The sequence below is a fragment of the Mustela lutreola genome, chromosome 9 (assembly GCF_030435805.1).
Source record: "Mustela lutreola isolate mMusLut2 chromosome 9, mMusLut2.pri, whole genome shotgun sequence".
NCBI lineage: Eukaryota > Metazoa > Chordata > Mammalia > Carnivora > Mustelidae > Mustela > Mustela lutreola.
Genome location: NC_081298.1, coordinates 78,578,500 through 78,595,690, shown reverse-complemented (window position 1 = coordinate 78,595,690; position 17,191 = coordinate 78,578,500). Strand labels below are relative to the sequence as shown.

The following is a 17,191-nucleotide window of genomic DNA, read 5'->3' as shown; positions in this document are numbered from 1 at the left end:
AGGCATGTGTTAGGGAAGTACACAGTATATTGAGGGATGCAAGGTAGAAAAGGTAAGGAAACAGTACGAAATTGCTTCCCTCATGTACAAAGGATCAGAAGATGGATTCACTCATGACCTCGATTTGGTTTTTTTTGCCCCCAAAGATTTTATTTATTTGCCAGAGACACAGCGAGAACAGAGAACACCATCGGGGAGAGTGGGAGAGGGAAAAGCAGGCATCCTGCCAAGCAGGGAGCCTGATGCAGGGCTCTATCCCATGGGTCTGAATCATGACCCAAGCTTAAGGCAGATGCTTAACAACTGAGACACTGAGGCGCCCCATGACCTTGATTTGTAATGACACTCTTACCTGCCAAGTCCCATGCCCCCATGAACAACAGAGAAAATGGCAGGCAACACGGTGAGATGCAAAGAGATCCGGCTAGGCACTAGGAGAGCAAAGCCTGGGCCCAAGGTTTTGCCAAAAATGTGCTGAAATACTGGGTTCAGGGTCCCCTTCCATAACATGGGTGGATAGCTATGATCTCCAAACTTTAACCATTCACTGAAAGGCAACTGACAGCTTATGATCTAAAGTATGGTAGCAGAATAACGAAGTCATCCAGGAAACAATAGTTTTTCAAGCATCAGTGATCAAGTTCTGTCCAATTCAAAGCCTAAAACTCTAGACAGATCTGCCCAGAACTGGCCTTTCACATCCATACAAAGAGGCTTACAAACTTCTTGCCTCTGAACAATGTTCTAAATGCAGGCTGCTGAAACCTTCAACAGGGACACACAGAATGTACCCTGTACTCATTCGTACTCACTGTTTTCTACAGATACACCCTTTGTCAGCTATTCACCCCACTTCTGGTTCTTTAGCATGAATGTGTGCCAAAAGACCCTTCAAGATCTATTCCTTCCAGTGTTAAGCCCAAACCCACCAAAGCTTATACATTCATCTATAAAAAAGAAAGCAGATCCCCAAAATTTTTTGTGTGTTTCACCACTACTAGGTGACAACTCAAAAGCAACCTTTGCTTACAGGCATGTACTGGCGGCCCAGGGGTCCCCGGCTCCCAGGTGGGCCAGAGCATCATGGGAGGTCTCCCTGGAAGGTGTTGAGGAAGCCTCCAGCTACCCCAGCACAGGGAGGGAGCCAGGCAGAGCCCACAGCAGGTGAGCCTATACTGTGGAGAGCCTGATAGGTAAGGCAGCTGGCCACCTGCTGAGGTGAGCTCAGCCTTTTTCTAAACAAACAGTCTGTCCAGCGGAAAAGAGGGCCTTTCCTTGGGACAAAGGCCAACCCAAAACAGACAAAGGATCAAAAAGGGCAGGACTGAGGGAACGAGAAATAGGTAGTAAGGGGCACAGTGTGGATGAAAAAGGAGCTGTACCAGTAACATCATGAGAAGTGACAGAGAGACGATCACATGCATTATTAATCACACAATCATCATGATGGACGGCAACTTCATGACACTGACACAAGGAGCTGCGTTTTTTTGGCTGAAAGTTGGGTGTTTTGAAAGAGGAGGTCCAGAACACAATACAAAGATATTAAGCTTCTCCTAAGTACACTTCACAGACGGCAAGTAACTCCTGGTTCAGATGTATTTAGGATCAACTAATTTTTTAAAATACATTTTATGTGCTACACTGGAGTCGGGAATGTCTTTAATAAAGCCCTTGATGGGTATCAAGGCTTTTATTAAAGGGTTTGGGCTCAAAGTCACTACCACACCCAGCCTATCAAGGGAACGAGATCAAAACAAAAATCTGCTTGGATTATGGTATTTCTAAATATACAAGCACAAAAGGTGTTCCTCAGCCAACTGTCACTCCTTTGGGTGAATCTCACATTACAGAAACACTCCTGGCTCCTTTTGGGTTCTGAATCAACAGACTCCTTTATGAGGGGATCCCAGAGACCTATTTCCAAAGACAGTAAGTGCACTCCCCCAGCACCCAGTTCTGAGAGTTACAGCCTAGCCCTGACTCTCCTCCCCCAGGAGGAGGCAGAGAGGCCACTGGTAGAGCAGAGCAGTGAGGGGAAATAAAACTGTTCCACACAGTCTGAGGATCTGTGTGAAGAGGGCTCCTCAGGTCCCCAGAAACTCCAGGAAGAAGGGAGAGAAGAACCCGAACAAAAATAAAAGGAGAGCAACAAGAGCTTGCTTTCTTGTCCTTACTCCTGCTATGAGCAGGCCTCAGGTCATGTAAGCGTGCCAAAGAAGTCACATAAGACCTAAGTTCTTCCAGCTCACACCATGCGCTGGAAAAGGCAAGGAAGATTCCATCCAAGGACTGGACCAGAACCAACACTCTCATGGCACACTAGGGGCAGGAAATGGGCTCAGCAGTGACACACAAAGTCCAGTCAGCTAAGTGTGTCCTCTTGAAATGGATGGCTTGGTGAAAAACATTTCTGAGGCCTGAACGAGGGAAAGGGAGAGAAAAAAAAAATCTATCCAGCAGCCTAGCTGAGGATGAGGCAGCATGTCCTTGGGGACTCTGTCCTTTGTTCCACCCTTCCTGGGAAGGCACAATGACATCACCCCTGCACTCACAACCAGACGCCTGCCTGAGAAGGAGCAAGAGGCCGTTGGCACAGACGATGGAAGACAGTCCAGAGGCATGTTTCCAAGCCCGAGCTGCTGTCACTGTGCCAGAACTGTGTAAGGAAGTGGTGGGAGGAGTCAAGAAAGGAGAGCCCACTTCCAGTTCTACCCGTATGAGGCAAATCTGATTAACAAGAAATGGGAGCCCTTACAAACTCCATACTGATTTGGTTATTTATTTATTTTTTTAAAAAAGAGTTTATTTATTTATTTGACAGACATCACAAGTAGGCAGAGACAGGCAGAGAGAGAGAGAGGGAAGCAGGCTCCTTGCCGAGCAGAGAGCCCGATGTGGGCTCAATCCCAGGACCCTGGGATAATGACCTGAGCCAAAGGCAGAGCCACACAGACGCCCCTGATTTGGTTATTTAGGCCAGTGGTTCTCATCTCCCCTCAGGACATGTAGCAGTCTAGTGACATTTTTGACTGTTGTGCCTGGGGGGGGGATGGGTGCTCCACTGGCATCTAGTGGGTAGAGGCCAGAGATCTGGTAAACAGCCTACAGTGCACGGACAGCCCCCACAAGGAATCATCCAGCTCGAAATGTCAGTGGTGCCCAGGCTGGGAAATCCTGGTATAGACATTCTGGGCTTCCACCAAAAGGAACTGGCGGATATCCGTGGTGTCTCAAACTGCACTTCCCAGACAGACAGAGAGACACGCATGAGTTGCGGGTGTTGTTCATTCATTACTCTCTTAGCTCACATCAAAGGCTTTGGGATCCTAATGGTCTACATGCTGGCCGCAGGAGGAGAAATCTCTGTACCTTCAACCCCACTCATCCCACAAAGCACTTATTACTTCTTTGCAAGAAAGAACAGTAGCAGCTGCCACTGCCTCAGCCTCAGCCTCCAGGACAACCACAGGTGTAGGAGGCTCTCTGGCCCCGTATGGCAGTGGGCATTTCTGCCCCTTAGGCCAAGTCATGTCTGCATCTGCTCCCAAGAAGTTGACATGGTTGAGCCTGACACTGGAGCAGGTTCCCTGTTCCTCCCTTCCCCAACCACCACAGCCCTGCCCATAACCTGGTAAGTGCTGCCTCCCAAAAACAGGCACCTTCACGGTACTGATAAGCACCTCTCAGCTGTGCCAGTCCTTGCCCCCTCCCCCTCCACACTGTATTCATTTAGAGACTGACCTAAGGTCCTTCTAGCACTGGATGAGGAGGTGAAGCACAAAGCTCGGGGCCTGGCATGTTGTAAATGCTCACTAAATCAGCTCCTTCTCCTCTGGGCCAGCAGAGCAGTGCTCTCATCTGTTCAAACCAGCTGAGATCCAGGATCCTGGAGCCACATGCCCGCAGAGTGGAACAAGGCTTTAGAAGTCCTCTAAAACAACACTCTTTCCAAAAGCAAAAACATCCCTGCTACTGTACCTGTACCTGAGCCAACTATTTAAAAATCCCAGAAAGGGGGGAAGCTATGTGTGTGGACATGGCCGTAGGTTGTTAACAGTCTTACTGAAAGAAAATAGCTTGTTCGTTCGTTCCTTCTTTCTTTCTTTTCTTTTTTCTTTCTTTTTATTTTTTTAAGATTATTTATTTATTTGTCAGAGAGAGAGAGGGAGAGAGAGAGCGAGCGCGCACAAGCAGACAGAAAGGCAGGCAGAGAGGCAGTGGGAGAAGTAGGCTCCCTGCTGAGCAAGGAGCCCGATGTGGGACTCGATCCCAGGGCGCTGAGATCATGACCTGAGCCGAAGGCAGCTGCTTAACCAACTGAGCCACCCAGGCGTCCCTTGTTCTTTCTTTCTTAAGATAACAATACATCACTGAGACTTACTATGTCCTATAGGTAGGCAGCTATGTGCTTTACAGTTCCCACAGCTACTTCCACTGGCAGAATTAGTAACTTTCCAGGCAGGCTGGCTCCAAAGCCTGGGTTCTCAATCACGCTGCAGTAATTCCCCTAGCATGGCATTAAAACACAAAACCCAATAGGTTTCCATGATACAAGATCTAGAATCACCCACCATCTCACCATCCTAACCCAAGTCCTTATTTTGTGAAAGGGTCTGCTCCATCACTAGGTAACTCCAACTACTGGACAAGTGTCTCTGTCCAGTCTAGATATGTCTCTATGGCCCAGCAAGGCTCACTCCACCTACAGAGCCACAGAGAATATGGGTCTCCCTACTTGTCCAAATGAGGGCCTTCAGGTTCAAAAGTTCCTCACTGACCCCTCTTCACAATGAGCGGTACAGTGTGGTAGGCAGAGTAGAAACCAAGATCGTACCTGAGGACACAACTGCCCAATGGAAGGCAGGACCTGAGGCACTGCAGTGCTAGCAGCCCAGAGACAGTAACGTGGGGAACCAGGTGAAGAAAGGGCAGAAGGAACCAGTGGGAGGGGGCCCGGTGAGTCTTTGTGCCAATGCAGGAGTGGGAGTCAGGAAAGAATAAAGCTACTCTCAAAATTAGCTTCCAAGACCCACTAATTCTACCAAAATGTCCTCAGAACCCTGAAAACCTAGGAACCGGGAGTGGCTCCAGGTGTTAAGATCTCTCCAGCTAATTCTTGAGCCCCACAGGCTTGGAGAAAAATTAGCCAGCCACCTGGAAAGTGAGAACCACTGAGAAGCAGAAGAGAAAACCCAACCTTGAGTGAGTGGCAATACCCGCACCAGCTTCTGGTTCCTGAAAGGAATGAATCGTAAGTAAAATTCTATGGCGCACTTTCTTGAAAACAGACTGGTAAGATGGCATGCCTGCAGTTACACTGTGATGCACATGCACAGCAACTCTGTCAGGGAGGTGGAACACGAGAGGTATCTCCACCACAGCTCAGGGTTCGGGGAGGATAAGTGCACTCGGCATCAGCAGCCCGGAGAGCCAGAGCCGGCATATACTACTGGGTGTCCTTGGGTGTTTCTCTGTCTCTTCCACTGCTCAGTCAGGTTAAAGCGAATCAGGATGCATGCTTGGCTACACCGTCTTCTTTAAGTACCTAGATTCACTGTCTTTGGGTTTTGATAAATAACTTTAAAATTTTCAGCAGATGGCTTAGGGAAAACAGATGAAATATTTATAACAGAAAACGTTTTTGCCCAATTTTAACCAAACGGCTGTGAATATCCTCTCCATCTTCATCCCCTTCAAAGCACATAATTGACTTCTGTGCTTTTGAGGAATGACCATCATCAATACTGGAAAACTGTAATGCTTCAAGATTTATTTACTCTGGAAAATCTGCTGTAATTGGAAAAATGAACACCATGCTAGGGTAAGTTAAGCTAAAGGAGATAGAAATAGCTTTGATGAACAGAAGGGCATTGTGCGATGGAAATGATTGTATAGCATCTCTTGGCAACAACCCATGCACAGAGTGCTAAACACAACCACGTTCACCATATGCCACAATTCTGGCTATGAAAAGGGATGGGAGCCAGGGGTGAAGAAAGGCCCGAAGGCATGGAACATTTATGGATGGAAAATAAAGGAAATACAGAAATAGGAACTGACAAATGACCCCTCAAAGACTAGATTTATACCTGGTTGCAGAGAGAAGATCTTTCTTCTACTTTTCAAATAGTCTGAACCTGCTGGTATAACCCAAGAATATTTTCTTACCAGGATCCTCTTCAATTATGCTAAGATAGTGGCCTATCTTAAGGAATAGGTGGCAAATGTGCAATTTTTCTCTGGATAGACTGATAGCTATGGTAGGTGTAGATGTGGGTTCACAGTAGGAATTGAGAAACAAGGACAGAAGCTGAGAAGTAATCAAAAGGAGGCGATGGAGCAAGCATCCCATGAACACAGCCCCATGAATGGCTAAATTATTTAAACGGACAATATTATAACTGTCTGGGTAAGGGCTAATCTGAAGTTGAGAGTGTTAATAAGCTCGAGTATTTACAAAGCACCTACCATATGTAGAACTTTGTGTCTAAGTCAAGGTCCCCTGCCCTCAATAAACTAGTTAGTCTAGCTGGGGAAACAAAATGGAAAGTCAAAAAATAACAAAAGATATTACAAAATAGTACAGGATCAGCTACCAGGACAATCTTTTCAAGATGTATTTCTGGGTGTTTAGAAGAAAAAGCTCACTATAATTAGGATGGTTTCAGGTCCCATCTTTCAACAATTACTGAACTCCGTCATGCCTTTCTCATTCTTACCCATCTTTTTTTTTTTTTTTTTTTTTAATGTTTTTATTTATTTAAGTAGTCTCTACACCCAACATGGGGCTAGAACTCGGGACCCTGAGGTCAAGAGTCATATGCCCTACTAACTGGACCAGCCCCAGGCACCCCTCATTTTTACCCATCTTAAGCATTACAGTTGTAGTCACCTTCCCCAAACAGTGGTTTCTCAAAGTCACACCACTGTACCAAAAAAACCTTCAGCGGCTTCCCGCCATCCACAAGACAGTCCAAAATGCAGAGATGAGAATTCAAGGGTCCAGAGAAGGCACACTTTCCTCTGGGATCCCCCAACACATCCACAGGTCTTATGTTACATTCCAAATTCTCCCAAATTCTCCCATGCACATTTCTTTGTTTACACCATTCTCCGAACCTGGAAGGCCCTTCCTCCTCTCTTTCCTTGAGACCCCAGGCCAAGATTAGCCTTTCAACAAACCCTCATTTGATGGGATGTCTTCTGTTTTTATCACATATCCTGTACGCTTTTTCTCAACTAGCCTGTAATTGCCCCCAGGAAAAAGGACTCAATTCTACATCTGTTTAGTGCCTCACAGTACATACGCCTGGCAGAATGAGTACACAACAAACATTTGTTGAATGAACCAGCAACCTTGCAATGCCCAACAAACAGGCGCTCAATAAAGCCTGCTGCTACTACTGGTGGTCCTGCTGAAATTACTGAGGAAAGAAATTTCAAATCACAAACTTTTTAGGTTTTCAAATCACAAAAACCTAAGAAGTTAAATGTTACCACCATACAACAACGAAAACTCTTTCATAACTGAATTGCTTCTTGCAATTGTTCCTCAAGGTCTGATAAGTGATAATAATGCAACTTTGTGGCATGCTCTTTCAGAATAAAAGGGGTCCAAAGCTAACCTGAAAAGTTTGAGAAGTTTTTATTTTTCATTTTGTTTTGTGTCAACTGCCATCACATATATATACAACAGAATGAGGCAGCAAAATACATAAGGGTGTAATTATAACATTATCTTAACATGACCAAATTGGACAATAGTCACGAGACTTAATTTATACTAATTTTAACAATTTATCCATTAAAGCTCAATTCTTGAGTTGTTAAAAAAAAAAGGGAATCTTAATTCAAAACAAAAGACTACAGTAGGGTGGAGTTCCCATATGTGCCTTGGCTTGAAAAAATAAATCATTTCCCATGAGCAACATGCAAAACACACAGAGCAGGAAACCGGAAACAGGCAACTGGCTGTATTGATAATAGAGAATCAAACTGTTATCTTGAGGCAGCAAAAGGAAGGAAACTAATCTTTTGACCAAAGGCCTCCCTGTGACGGGTTAGTCTGCGTGCGGGCGGTCCTTTAATTTATGTTTGCTAATCTGTATATAAATAGAACTTCAGTTAAAATATTTTTCCTAACAGTTTAACCTGCTTCACGGACAAAACACATGAAAACATCTGTTCTAAATGCATGTGTGGCAAATATGCAATTCTCTGCTAACACTTAACAGTCTGATATGCAGACTACAGAACAACTGTGAACTCTCTATAACCTTGCACCTACGATTTACATCAGTGGAACAGGTCCTGCTTGCGGCTTATAGCAGGTCTTTTTTTTTTTTTTTTTTTTTTGAGTAGCCCAGCCCAATTCTGTCAACTGGAAACTAAGGCATTGCAGAGGGAGACTCACAATAATGAGCTGAGAAAGAAGTCTGATTCCCAGGGGTCCTGCCTCCCAGTCAAGGTCATCGCTTCAAGGCAAGCCCCTTAAAGTCACAATCCACAAAAAGTCAAGACTGTGGAGGTGGCTATGATGATGGATGGTAGGAGCGAACTCTGAAAGCAAATGGCCGTTGGAATACCACTGGCTCTTCTCAACAAGGGCAAAGCGGAGAACTAAGGTGAAGTAAGTAGTGTAATATGCCAAAACGAGGAAGGAAAATTAAATGCCTTTAAAAAAAGAGAAAAATTTCACTTATATGTGTAAACTAAAAAACAAAACAAATGAGTAAAACAAAAAGCAGACACAGACCCATCAACAGAGAGAACAAGTGATGGTTGCCAGAGGTGGGATGAGCAAATGGGTGAAGGGGTGTGGGAGTCCGGCTTCCAGCTATGGAATGAATAAGTCAAGGAAATAAAATGCACAGCACAGGGGATACAGTCAATGGTACTCTAACAGTGCTGTGTGGTGGCAGATGGTAGCAACATCTGAGTGAGCAAAGAATAACCTACAGAGTTGTCGAATCACTGTGTGTCAACTATACTCAGAGGAATAAAAACAATAAATAAATAAAACCAAATTTATCAAATCACTCTAATTTCTGGGGAAATTCACACCTTGATAAGAGTATTAGATGAACTTGGAAATGTATGTTAGTGTTTTATATTTATTTTAAAATATTAAAAAGGCTTCACAGGAAAAAATACAAGTAAATGATAAAAGGAAATGATTGGTTCCAGTGCAAAACAATCCATCAATGAAGCTTATTTTAAAAAAGAATGTTATTTAATTTTACTAAAAATCTGAATTGTACATAATTTTCCAGAAAGGCAACTATTAAGTAATACCGAATTTTATTATACTGTCTAAAAAATTACTGTCAGTACCCCAATTCACATTGGTGATTCCAAAGGAATTACTACAGCTGCCACAGTAGCAACAATAACATATTAAATTTATTGAGCCCATGTGCCAGAACCTCTTCTGCTTTAAATCTATTGATTTATTTAGACCCACTGTTATTAAATATATTTATTATTATTCCAAGCTTACACCTGAAGAAACAGAGGCATCCTGTGCCAAAGGTTACACAGTCATTAATGATTATAACCAACAGGCTTCATAAGCCTTGGGCAAAGGGATTATAATGGATTGAGTAACAATACCTCATTTATTTGACACCAATAACAGATTCCCCCACACACACAATATTTAAAATAAATGCAACTTAAACCTTGGAAGTTTGTAATTTGTAACTGTGTTTTGATAAAGATGTTTCTGAAATTTGTTACATATGTCTTAATCAGCAAAATATGATAGAGGAGCCTGGGTGGCTCAGTTGGTTAGGTGGCTGACTTCAGCTCAGGTCATGAGCTTGGGGCTCTGGGACCAAGCCCTGTGTCTGGCTCCTGCTCAAGCAGGAGTCTGCTTTTCTCTTTCCCTCTGCCCCACCTCTATCTCAAATAAATAAAATCTTAAAAAAAAACAAACAAACACCAAAAAACCCAACAACCAAATATGATAAAGTTAAATAAAAAAAAAAAAAAAAAAAAAAAGGACATCTCAAGAAATATCCAGAAACCATTTACTAAATTGATCTGAAACTGGGAGGCACATTTCAAAGTTCCTTCACAGGCAAGAAGCACATCATGAGCCTGACATTCCAGCAGGAAACAGCCTGAAGCTGCAGCCGGGGAGAGTCTGCAGGACCAAGGATGAAGTCAGTCCTACAGGGCTCCCCAGAGCTGGTGGATGCTGGGTTAGGGTCATCATTAACTTCACCTGGCTCATTAAAACGTCAGTGCTAACTAGATGAGGCACAGAAAGAATCTGCTGACTTGCCCGAGGGTATGTGAGTAGCAAAAGCACATCCAGGATTAGAACCCTCATCTGTGTGAACCCTGAAGAATCCCAAAGCTCCACCTCACACCACCATCCCACACTGCCTGAGGAAAATAAGGGATTACCCTCCCAAAACAATACCCCCTCACTCAGGTCAGCTCCTTTGTGACTGAAAAGATCAACTGAAAATAGGAAAGAGCAAACTCTGGCCTATAGCCTGTTTTTGTACAGCCTAGGGACTAGAATATCTTTTCATATTGGGGGTGATGGGGGTGTACTGAAGGAGAAATGAGGAGATATGCTAGAGACCCTATGTGGCCTGCAAAGGCTAACAGAGTTAACTACCTGGTCCTTGAAGTTTCATAAGTTCCTCGTTTAAAAATTTTTAGAGTATCAATAGTCCTGGACTCCCCTTGTTGGTTTCCATTTTCAAATAAAATCAGCTTAGCAAATATGCACTGAAGACTTGCTAAGAACAAGATACCGTGTCGGGGACCATTTGAATTTCTACTATTAAACATGCTCACATGTCAGAGCAGCCAGGGGGTGCACGTCAGAGTAGCCAGGGGGTGCACGTGAGAGCACCCAGACGGGCCCTCTCCCCTCCCTTGCCTCGGAGTATTTTCATTGAAACAACAGAATTAAAAGTGCTATCCCAGTAGTCAGTAGGGACACAACACAGTGGACACCGCAGGCCAGAACTCAAGGCTGCACTTTAAGGATGAGGGGAAGTCAGGAGGCTTGAGGCCAGGTTTCCCAACTTCCTACTTCCCGTGTGCACAAGCTTCAGGTCCTTGGTTCTTATCCTGATATAAACTTTATTTGCCATCACCTCTCCACCCCCATTCTCCCTGGAAGGAAGCTAAAAAATATGAAGTCCCAGGTAGATAAGGGTAATTTGTAGTATCCTCAAAAGGTGGAAAAAGCTTGGAACTAAACAGACCCCACATCTTTAAGTAACCAACTTATATGGGAGAATGCTAACATTCATACAGACTAAGACAGGATTTTTTAAAGGACAGTATGGTAACATAATGAGTACACTAAAACTTCATAAAGCTGATTTCATTGCCATATATGAGGGGAGGGGATTACCTTTACTTAGCAACAATTAAAGAAGCAGTAAATAATATATCTTATCCAGGTCATCATGTGGCACACAAATTCACTGGTGAAAATAAAATCCCTTCATTTTCAAGGCTTAAGGTAGGGTTTTATTACAGGAGCCTTGGGAGTAAGCAGGGGTAGTGAGAATTAGAATTTATTATGTTTCTTCTTTCATGCAATGCACACAAAGGGTTGCCATACTATTCTATGGACAATGCAGCTGGTTTGAGCCAGTGTATTAAAAATCAAATAGCGTGCACCCTGGCCCGTGCTTATGATATTCTCTCTCCTCCAGTTTTCCAGATTTCTTAGGGTCAACAATGCAAGGAGAAAAACAGAATTCTCTTTCGTAACCTAGAGTTATATTACTGTAAGAAATTCAAGATTCAAAAGGATACTCCCGTACCTCAATGCTTTCAGAAAGGCTGATGCTGCCACCAGGCTATGGCACCAGTTCTAGCCATTCAGAATAGTTTCTGATAGCTGTCCTATTTGAGGAAGATGTCCAACTTACCTCTAATTCACTATTCCAGAGAGCTAAAGTCTAAGAAACTCTTTTTTATAAAATCAGAGACACACAAAGATAAGAAGGAGGGACAAAGACCCAAAGGTCACCACAAAGTAGTCTGTTTTTCATGGATGAAACAGTGCTTACTAACATGATCATTTCCTAAATGAATCAGTTGTGGAAATGCCCCTCTAAAATTATCTATCATGGAAGTCCTCCCAATAGTTATATCTGTAAATTGAATCTGCAAAGGATTACCGTTTGAGACAAAGAATGTTACAGTGATGCCAAGTTATCACTTAGAACTAGAATTAGGACAAGGTTCCAATTAACGGGAAATTATATTTAAAAACAAATAAATGTAAACACTAAAGAATTTAGAAACTGGCTTCTGCCCTAAAGATCATTACCATTTTGTCACCTAAACCCCTTTGGCAGCAACCATGACTCCCTATAGAAACTATCAGGGTTGAAATGGAAGACTGAGAAGTTAAATAAGATTGTTTCAACTTCCAGGCCAAACTCCAAAATTACAACTGTAATATGCAAGTAAGCCCAAGGCTTCACGTGTTTGGAGGAGATGTCCAAATTATAGTTGTGTATCAGAAACAGCTAATGGTTGTGACAGGATTTTTTTTTTTTAAACACTAAGTTGTGAAGATAAGCCACTTTCTGGACTGAACTGAGGAATTTTTTAGTTTAACACAATTTTCTAAGTGATAGCCTAGTGTATCAAACCAAAATTTTCACCGCTCATTGAGTATTCTTCATTCAGGAAGTAATTTACTGAATGATAAGCTCTGACCAATCCTCGGTTATGTATTTGAACTCAGCCAACTATTTCACTGCCTACAAAGTGATTCCGTGTAGAATAGCACATGTTCTACACTAGTACCCAACATTCAGCCACACAGTCCTCCTCTCATTTTTGTTTCCTCTTGGGTTAATCTATTAACCAATGAACAGCCACTTATTAAGTAACTGGTCTGAAGGCACTGGGAAAGGCGCCAGACAGCAGTCAGAGCTCTCTTCCAAAATGGTAAGAAATTTTCAATTCCTTGAGAATTCACAGCATTCAAAAACTGATGCCCACACTCAACCACCATTTAGTCACTTTTAAGCTCTATTAAAATGAAAAAGAGAAAGTTATCACTCACAGGGTCAAACCCTGAAAAACAATTCTGGTAACTTCCTTTGTGGCTTTACTCAACCTCACACACAGAATAGTTACACAAGATTTCTTATAAAGCCAAATATTACAGAGTTTTGGCAGGCAAATCCCATAAGTACACAATGTACATTCCCTTGTTTTAATAAAGGACAAAAAAACTGGAGAAGAACAGACTTTGGACTCAGTGTCTATGATGACCTGGTCAACAGTGTGGGTGGCACCAAGGGCTCCCTCACCCTAATCAAAGGAGGACAGGGCAGTTCATATTAGTTTTGTTTTGTTTTTTTGTTTGTTTGTTTGTTTTAAATCAAAACCTATTCTTCATTGATAGGAACTCTAATCAAAGCTTTAAGTGCAGTTTCATTAAGACAGTGCCCCAAGTGTGATGTAGACCATACTGAATCTTCCTAGCTTACAGCTAGTTATCTACCTTAATTCTTTCATGTGAAAAAAAAAACAACAAACGGGGAGGAGCAGGGGCATAAACAGGGAGCCAGGTTCTTCTGTTGTTCTATTTGCTGTGGAAACATAAACCTGTTGCACAGTATTGCTTAACCTAAATGCAAATCCCTTCCCACAACACAGCAAGTCTATCTTTACAATATCCCTGAATGTGCCCCCACATGCAGTACCCCCACCTCAGGACCCTCCCTCCCATCTCCATAAGCAAGGCTTTATCTCCCACCCCACAGAGTCCGGTCCTTATAACAGGTGTAGGGACCTGGCTGTTTGTAGCACTGCCAGTCTGTGGAGGTAATGGGGAGGGTAAAGCAACCCTGTCACAGGAGAAGTATTTCTGCTGTTACTTAGATACGCCCAGAAAGCTGAATGCTATGGCTGATTTGTTCTTCAGGGACATTTTATTGCTTAATGAAGACTTTTTAATTGTTTCTTCTCAACAGCCTGTATAAAGATAATAATCTTGGAACTGGGTGGGAAGGGCTCAAAGCCCACAGATGTTTTGCTGAGGTGGAAGAAGTTCCACTTACAGGGCTAGGTCGGAGTAGGCAAAAGTAACTCTATGCCTTAGACCAATCCTGCCACTTACTGAATACATGGAGAAAAGGGCACACTGGTGTGTGGTTGGTGGGAGAGTAAATGGGCAATATCAAACTTAAAATGTGCATTTCCCCCATCTACCAAAACCACACCTGTAGATATTTACTTTCTGGAAACACTTCTGCAAGCACACAAAGACAAAGAAGGCGCAGATGGCATATTTTATAAAAAAGGGTAAAAAAAAAAAAAAAGGGTATCAGCAACAACAAAAGAGGAAAGACCAGAAACAACTAAATATATATACTAACAGGTTAATTAAAATAAGACGCATTCATGTAAAAGAACAGTATATATGCATTAAAAAGAGGAGGGGAAATCTGCAGTATATGGGTTAGGAAGACGGCCATGAATGAAGAGTCACAAACAGTGCATGTGTTTAGCATGATCCTATGGAGATACGTGTGTGTGTGTGTGTGTGTGTGTGTGTGATGTACATATATTTAAATGTAAATTTAAATGTAAGCAAGCAAAAAAAAACCAATATGCATGGCTACTTTCCAAACCAGTAACTATAATTGTCTCAAGGGAGCACAACCAGAGACTGGAGGATTTCTACTTCTGTATTCCTGGACTGCTTGTTGGTTGTGCACATACCATTTCTGAAATATTCAAAGGGCATTTCCATTTGAAGGGAAAACATACAATTTATCTTAATTTGATAAGAGAACCAGGTCCGAGATTGATGAGCAGGAAATGAAAAGGGCACCCGCTGGAGGAAAACACTCTCCCGGGGCACCACAAAAGGTCACATGCGAAATGCTGTCTTCGGTGAGTACTCTAAAATAAAATAAAATGTCACCCTGAATTTTTATGCCTATCTTCTGGAGAATGCCAAATCAGTATTTAAGTTTATAAAACATTTATAAGCAAAATAAGGCAAACAAATATTAATTTTTCCTTTTAATAGATAGAGAATTGAGGATATTAATACAAAAATGTTAATACAAAAATAAGTGACATTCACTGAAGAAACACTGAGGTCTACAGGATGCTAGAGTAGTAGTTCGTAAACAGGTGCCACCTCAGATTTCATCTGCAGGAAAAACAAATGCCATTTAAAAAAGAAGTGTCTGTAAATCACCATACGAAGCAATAAGAAATTAGGATGCATGCTGGAAGGATTTTCAGTTTAATAACACACCAGACTCATCAACAGTTAATTATACTTAAAGTAACAGGTGGCAAAAGAGAGAAAGGAGCAAAGCACCTAGAATCAACTGACCAGAGGTGATTCAAGGGGTCAAAGCTTTACTGCTGAGGTTTGAGTCTAGGTGACATCAACAATCAGCCAAAGGTAAGATCAGAACCCAATGGGGTTGATCAACCAGGGCTTCAGCTACACAAGTGGGAATCTCCATGAGCACGATCCTAAATGATCAGGGAATTAAATTATTGTCTTCCATATCCACCAGTGTACTTGGGGTTTACTGAGCACCTACTGAAGGGCCATATACTCTTCTAAGCACTAAAACCCTGACTTCTTTCAACCACTATATAAAGTAGATGTTCTTACCAAACATGTTTTGCATAGGAGCAAACTAAAGCTCAGAGAAGTTCAGTGACTTGCTCAAAGTCACAAAGCACAGTCCCAGGGATTGAACCAAGGTCTGCCTTGCCAGTCCCCCCTGCTCTACACAGAATGCTACATTCCAAGGACTTTACCCGGCATCTGAGATGATGTAGGAGACAAGCCTAATGTGAATGTTTTTTCCCCACTTAAAGGGAGAATAATGGAACTAATTATCCCACCAAAAAGAATCCTCCATTCAACTGTGCTTTCAAGTCCATCAGGATCTCTCGCCAAGTCCCAACAAGGAAGTATGCTTCTCTGCCCTGTCTGACTGACACTGTGAGGAGTACCAGGCAAGGACTCCTAGCTTTCCGTCACCACCAATTCAAATCCAAGATCAACATTTTCCTTTTCAAATGTCACCTTTAGTTACAACATACAAATATCCAACTCCTAACCCAACCTCCATTAAAATTCTTCCTTAGACTCTGTACCACTGAGTCAAGAAAACTGGCTTTGTAATTGTTCAGCCATCATGTATGAGATAATTTAAAGAATGTATCTGTTAAAAAAAAAATTCATTACTGATTGAAAGCTTTGAACAGTTGAGGTTACACAAAATCAGGCTTCCAGAGCCATCCAATTCTTGGCCCTGAGACTTAAAGGTATCCCATGCACTGAACCACAGAACGGCCTATGCGCAGCCAGGGGAGAGGGAAACACCTGTTGTCTAGCATGGGGAAAGGCCCTCATTCAGTTTGGAAGTGAGTAATTAATAAAAAGTATAGCTTGGGGTAATTAGCAGCAATACAAACGTTTAGCTGAGTTTCCTCTTTTTATCTTGAGGCAGTTCCTATAGACAGATGCTCAGGATTAATGAAGTTTAATGAGATCTGCAGCAGCTGGCTAATTAGTGAGTAAGGAAGCAGCAGTAATGACAAGGGAAAAGGGTTTTACTCTTGTTATAAACTCAAACCTTGAACAGTTTTTAAAACTGTGGGGCTATACTCTCAGGAAAATCCCTGAAAGGCCTCCACGTGGTCCCAGAGGAGAAAGAAAAAAATAAAGAAAACATGAACGCTATGCCTACTCAAGGGTTGGCTTGCCGGCTGAGGGGTAACTGTGGGAGCCCCAAGGCACAGTGGCAGGTCAGTGCCAGCCATGATCCCCTGGAAAACAGCGCCAACAGGTCAACACCGAAGAAGCCCATGTCCTAAGCAAGCTGGACAGTCACCTTCTTGTGTCTCACTGAAGTCCTTACTAAGAATTCTCAATTCAGAGCATCCCTTCCTCCCCAACACGAAGAATATTAAAAAGGGTTGTCAGTCATGAATGTGGAGCACTTAGTGACAACTCCTTTGTTCTCCATCCTCCACTTGTACTGTTACTTTGTTATGTGAGCATCTCATCTTCCCCATCTCAAGGCCTGGTACTTTTGGACATGTGTCATAGGAACCCTAATCATTTGAGAATTAACTCGCTCCTGGCAATACATTTCTCATTCTGCCAAACAACGAGAGAGGAAGGGAAGACCCTTTTGCTAAG

General features: G+C 42.7%; 1 protein-coding gene across 5 annotated transcripts in view; it reads right to left on the bottom strand.

Annotated features, from left to right (window-relative positions):
• Positions 1 to 17,191, bottom strand: part of SPTBN1 (spectrin beta, non-erythrocytic 1) — a 195,302-nt gene that overhangs the window by 68,965 nt on the left and 109,146 nt on the right. The window lies entirely within an intron of this gene.